This window comes from Schistocerca serialis, chromosome 4 (assembly GCF_023864345.2).
Source record: "Schistocerca serialis cubense isolate TAMUIC-IGC-003099 chromosome 4, iqSchSeri2.2, whole genome shotgun sequence".
Lineage (NCBI taxonomy): Eukaryota > Metazoa > Arthropoda > Insecta > Orthoptera > Acrididae > Schistocerca > Schistocerca serialis.
In genome coordinates, this window is record NC_064641.1 from 953,150,062 (window position 1) to 953,156,869 (window position 6,808).

Consider the following 6,808-nt stretch of genomic DNA (forward strand, 5'->3'; position numbering starts at 1 on the left):
TAGCGCCAGAGGGTTTGCAGAGTCTCAAATCTCCATCCGACGGACGGAAAATCATGACGCATTGTGGTTGGTTTGAAAATTAATCTACGACGATTGCGCAAAATATGGTGATTATGAGCTGTACTCCACCACATTGCGTTTTGTATTCTTAAGTGCTTGGATTTTGTGATTACAAACCAGACTTCTCCGATTTAGGATCTTTATCCTGCACGTTTCATAATAAGTAGGAACCGTATGCCCCATGTTCGAGCCTGGAGACTGAAGACGACGCCTCTACTTGCAAACGATCCGCATGTAAAACAAGTGAGATACGGCTTTCAAAGGCCGTTTAGATTATCCTATCACAAAAGAATGTGGAATAATTAATTCTCTTAAAACCGTTACAGTACCTGCAGAAGATTCAATAACTGCTGAAGTTTGCGATGCAAATGATAATCTGTACACAAATTACCAGAAACCATTGAAAATATTTGGACGATACAGGAAATTCTCCAACAGTATAGCTATTTAACCCTGCCTCCTGTATTCGAGTCTTTTACCTCCCATGTTCCCATACGCTTGCCCACCGTTGTCAAGTTGTTTATTGCTCCTTGATGTCTCGGCACGTGTCCAGTCTCATATTCCCGACATACTGCCGGTTGGAACAGCGACCAACGCTCTAAAAAGACATATGATTTAGTCCAAGGTCGAAACTTTTCATTTTTCCTACAGGCTCCTAATTTCGGTTCACAGTACCATCACCAGGCCGTGCCCTCCCACGCTACCTTCACGCTCGATTCCCCAGTAGGTGTTCAGGTTCTACAGTTTGTGGTGAAATTCATATAACAGAGTTGAAAGTTACCTTATTAAATAAAAATGATAACGAAATTACGTGAATGTGCGCTCGTTTGTTTATCTTCTGGACTGTGCTTTTCTGAATGTATAGTCTCTTTATGAATGTGAGCTGTTGCCTACGAAAAAATTCCATTTATAGAAAAGAAATGTGTGCGTATGCTAACCTCATGTTTGCAGTTAAAAACTAAATCTGTCTGCAAGAGAGTGTAAATGAATTACGTCCTGTCTGAACCAGGGCTATCTGCTACAAAAAAATTCATTCTCAACTTTAGTGAGGATAATTAAACTCAGCTTGGACTTGTGAAACTGAAAACTTGTATCTCCTGTATTTGCGTCGCAGTGGAAAACGCCGTGCAATTATTTTCGCAGGAAAAGCAGAAAAGGCGCATCTGCTACAAACTAAAGATAATCGCGGTAGTACAACGCGATCTTTTAAATACATGCAATGCAAACTTGGTTCTCATAAAATTTATCTCCCATAAAAATGAATGTTCATGAGGTAATGAGAGCTGAATAAACACGGAGAGCAATCCGAGTTACTCTCTAGACAAAAACTCTTCTGTAAAAACTGTATTCAAAAAATTCATCTCCAAAAAGGGTCTTGACACTATCCCATTTACAAAAATGTCATCATTGAACGTTTAGTAAGAATAAGAAGATATTCCATAACAAATTACAACTATGTAAGATCATGACTGGAGAAATACAAGAATGTAACTCAACATGAAAATTTGTTCTAACGTAAGACTGCTCGTGCTAATGATTAAATTCTTTAAGTCTTTAACATTGACTGTGACAAAACTCCATAAAAATAGCAAGAAATTCCGAATTTGGGCGGTCGTTTTGAACCAAGAACGCCTAACTAAATGCTTCCGCAGTAAAGTACTTCCATTCGTTGTCTTAAATCTCAACCTTTTCGAAATATTAGGCCTATCTATCTTAGTAAATCTATCTCATTCAGTGTATAACTTGACACTCCTTTTGTAAAAATAATATCCTCAATCAGATCAATAAAATAATCCCCAAGAGCAGCATGTTCTACATTGTTGCTGTACAACCTCACTGGCACGACACCTCCACTGCAACTCCCTGCCTCCCCTACTCGCGATCAACACTTAACAACACCCACGCATATTCTCAGAGTAAAGATGAACTAAGTAGTGTAGAGACAGCGCAGCGCATCTGACGAGACGGCGTCCGCATAATTAAACGATACAAATATTACGTGGACGCCCTAAGACATCCGAAAACAAGAAAATTACAAATGAAATTATGTACACGGACTTCTCGGAGTAAACTGACATTTGAAAGATTTTCTTCTTGATGTTGTTCTGGTCTTCTGTCGGGATACTGGTTTGATGCAGCTGGCCTGTCAAGACTCTTTACCTCCGAATAACTGGTGCAACATCCACTCATTTTAACCAGCTTACTGTATTCACTCCTTGATCTGCGCAATTTTTGCTCCGCACACTTTCCTCCAATACCAATTTAACGATTCCTTCATCAGAATATGTCCTATTAGCCAATCCCTTCTTTTAGTGAACTTGAGCTATTTCTTTTTTCTCCAGTTCCATTTACTATGTGCTTATTAGTTCTCGATCTCCCCATGTAAGCTTCTGCATTCTTCTGTTGCACCACATTTCACTAGCGTGAACTGTCTTACTGTCTGAACTCTTTATCGTTCACATTTAAATCTCACAGAAGGCTAAATTCCATATATATAGCTCTAGAAAGTTATTTTATCCATTTTGGTTCTAACATTTAATTTTTACTCGATGTTAACGAATTCCTGTTTTTGTTCTTCAAAAATGCTTTTCTTGCCATTGCCAGTCTGTATTTGATATCCTGCCTACATGATTCACTTTTCTGCCGAAGTAGCAAAATGCGTCTACAACTTCCAGTGGCACATTTCCGCCAGAGTTATCTTATTCATTTCGACTACATCCTTCAATGCTTTTCGACTAATCCCCATAACGTCCACACTTCATATTCAACAGACCAGAGCGGTTTGTAATAACGACTTTTAACGCAGTTCTAAGTACTAGTATTGAATAAATGAATGTTTATATAGTACAGCAACTTATACGTCATGTCTCTCACCATTTTATTGTCTCCTTGTCTCAAATCGTATTACGTTCTCGGGTGGGAGACCGCGACGATAGGGTCCACCCGTCTAGTAAGACATGTTTTCCTATCCTTCGAACATCTGCAATCTTTCCTCTGGGAAGTGTGATACTTGTGTGATTCAGTGCATCTCGTAAGTGTAGAAAACTGTAATGGGTGTGTGTAGAGTGTGTAGGGTAGTGCTGCATTTGTGTTGAATGACGATGAAAGAGGGGAGAGGTTAAATATCGGTGCCGGCACACAGCCCGCTCCTCTCGAAGAGCACCGAGGGGGTCGTCCGACTGACGGACTGCCATCACCAGCGTCGCGTGCCTTCGCTTCACGAGACACGGAGGCGAAGTTCGTAACTTAAACCAGAACACACGTAAAAAGCCTAAGGACTTTACACCATCCCTCCTGCCCTTCACCGTGAAGGCAAAGGGAAAGCAGTGAACAGCACTTTGCGTACCTTGGCCCTCAGTTTTCAAGTTCTGGCCACAATTGATGTTGCTTAACCTCGCTGATATGAGTGTACGAGGCGAGGCCGTCGCTAGTTTTAACTGTTAGGTGCCATGACCGCTTTTACGATTTACCGTGGATGCGTTATTAGTCAAGTCGAGTGTATTATAGCGATTAGCCAGGAAGCTACGACCACCTGCTTATTGTCGATTTTTGGAACGAAATACATAATTCATTATAAGTATCAGGGATCCGACTGCTTGGTGGTAGGTTTGTGGAGGTATGTGATATTAGATGTCCCGCATAAATAACGGGCCGGCGACTTGCGCACTCGGTGATGGCGCCTGGTGGAGACCCAGCGGAGTTCCATAGGATGTAAATCAGAAACTCGTTTCCGAAAAATCAACGTGAGTTCACTTATAATGCTCCTCGAATCACTGTAGCACTCTTCTGACTCCGAGATACGGACAGTTGTCCTAGTGGTGAAAGATGACATCGGTGTCGGGGATGACATCAAGGATTAAGGGATGCAGGTGGTTCGCAGCTGCCAGCTCGATTACTACCACAGATCCAATGCCAGCGCAAGAGAATGTCTCCCATAGCATAACGCTGCCCCCGCCAGCCTGCGTCCGTACCGCGCTGCACTTTTCGAGCTCCCGTTCACCTCGACGACGGCGTTTGTGGAGACGTCCATCTGCCTAGTGTTGCAAACATGTGATTCACCCAAAGAGCGGGCACGTTACCACTGATCGACGGCCGAATTACAACTACCCTGTGCCTACTGCAGTTGTACTTGACGATGTCGGTGGGTCAACAAGTGAACACGTAGGAGTGGTCTGCTACGGAACTCCATGTTCAACAATCTACGATGAACACTGTGCTCCGAAACACGAGTGAGTGCACCAGCATTGTGCTCTTTCGGCAGAAATGTCACAGATCTTGGTTTTCAGAACAGACGAGCTTCCGAACCCCAGGGACTGTGAATAATCGTAGACGCCCAACCACTTAGCGCCGGACCGAAACTCGAACTCGGGACCTTTACCTTTCGAGGGCAAGTGCTCTACCGACTGAGCTACCAAAGCACGACTCACGCCCCGTCCTCACAGCTTTAATTCCGCCACTACCTTGTCTCCTACCTTCCAAACTTCAGAGAAGCTCTCCTGTGAACCTTGCGAAAGGCAAAGGTCCCGAATTCGAGTCTCGGTCCGGCACACAGTTTTAATCTGCCAGTAAGTTTCATATCAGCGCACACTCCGCTGTAGAATGAAAATTTCATTTTATATTCACTTAGCGACTGTTGGTAGTTTCACTGTCCTTCTGTCTCTCTCCGTAGATGTTCACGACACTTGGACATTCCACCAGCTTCGCCGTTTTCGAGATAGTCCGTCACAGGTTCTTCGTAACAATAATCCGTCCTTTGCAGAAGTGGCTTATCAATGGATCTCCCCATTTTCAGCCCTTATCTTCGCTAGGGTGATTCTCCGTCCGTGTCTGCTCCGCTTACATATTTCTGTTACCACGCTACCTGCCCGCAACTCCACCAAGACGCATCCAACGTCGCGGCAGGCAGTGGTCATAATGTTACCGTTTATCAGTGTATATTTAGTACTGCAGTTTTTCCTGAAACTGACAGACTGAGAACCAGAAGAGATACAGAAGACATATGAGATGATAAAAGCAGTGGATGGAAATGGGAGAGGACCAACACACGTAGAGAAGCACAGTGAGTGAGCCGGCGCGGTGGTACCTGGAGAGTGCTAGTGGAGGCGTCGCAGGCTGAGGGATTGACACGGGCGGCAGGTGTCGCGTGTGGGCCGGCTCGCTCTTCTGCTGGCGAGAGGTCGCCGTAGTTTATTTAGGCGAGGTGTTTGCTTAAATAATACAGCGGCGGGGCGGGCACACCTGTTTATTCTGGGCCTCGTAAAGTGTGGCCGCTCTCCCGGTGTAAAAGGTGGAGGAGCTGCCTCGTCCTTCCGCGAATTGATTCCGCGGCAACTCGCGTCTGGCACCGTCGGTCGACAGGCGCTGCACTCCGCGACCGCGGGCTGCTTCCGCGAAACGTCGCGGCCGGCTCTCACGGCCGGACGTGGGCGTCTCCACTTGCGGCCTCACCGCAAAGTGGGTGGCGGAGGGTGCTTACTGCGGCACGTGCGAAGTCGCCTTTCAAGTTTTCGAGACTGGTTCTCGCCAGAGCGAATGGACGTTAATGCAAGTGAACGGACGTTAGCAAACATTTCGCCATTGTTCCGTACAGTTTATTTCTTAACTCTGAGCTACTGTTTGCACTAGAAGAAACGTAATAGAACAAGAGGTAACGATCATAGCCTATGAACCCTCCGTTAGTTGTTATTTTTACCTTTTTGACCTAATAGTAGGCACACATAATACTTCACCACGCAGTTAGGGCGACTGCGAAACTTTCGTACGAAAAGAGAGGTAGCGCACTTAACACTGAATTGCTGGCCCAGCTTTCGTTAGCATTATTCCAAAAATTATCACATATGCTGGTTGATGCTGTTCGCTGGCATGTTACAACTGAGGCGGAAATTCGCAACTAATTTCACAAGTTACTGACGACCAACATAACGTCAACCAAAGCTACCACTTACACTCTGGTTACTACAAATTCAGGCATTTACGTTTACCGGCTGTTCTGTATTTCAATTGCTGCTACATCTCAGATATTTTTTTGCGTCTGTAGTGGCATCTGCGAAGCAGTTTCAACATTTATTAATCTCTGTGTTTAGAAGATAATGCTAATAGAGTATAAAGCACTCCGTCGTCCGGCCACAAGCGGCCCATCGGGACCATCCGACCGCCGTGTCATCCTCAGCTGAGGATGCGGATAGGAGGGGTGTGTGGTCAGCACACCCCTCTCCCGGTCGTTACGATGGTTTTCTTTGACCGGAGCCGCTACTATCGGTCGAGTAACTCCTCAATCGGCATCAGGAGGCTGAGTGCACCCCGAAAAATGGCAACAGCGCATGGCGGCCCGGATGGTCACCCATCCAAGTTCCGGTCATGCCCAACAGCGCTTAACTTCGGTGATCTGACGGGAAGCGGTGTATCCACTGCGGCAAGGTCGTTGCCCTAATAGAATATGCTTAACTAAATATGAAATTTACATACATCTGTCACCCAGGCTACCTGATAATATCTGAAGTATACGAGTAGTTCATCAGAGAGCAGACAGCACGATTCAGGGTAAATTATTTTCCTTTGTCATCAAAAATCTCCATCACAACAGAGATTCATTACCCCTGTTGTTACAGCTAAGGTGAACGTAAGTTAACGTCATACTAATCCGAAGATTGTTCTGAACATCACAGTCCTTCACTAGGCATGGCACTCTGCGAGATGGTATGCCGTTGCCTTCCTCCGAACTCTGAAATGACATGTCCAGTCTCCTACC

The 6,808-nt window shown here is 45.1% G+C and overlaps 1 pseudogene; it reads right to left on the minus strand.

The window, feature by feature from the left end:
- Positions 1-6,368: 6,368 nt before the first annotated feature.
- LOC126476416 (5S ribosomal RNA) lies at positions 6,369-6,486 on the minus strand (annotated as a pseudogene).
- Positions 6,487-6,808: the final 322 nt, after the last annotated feature.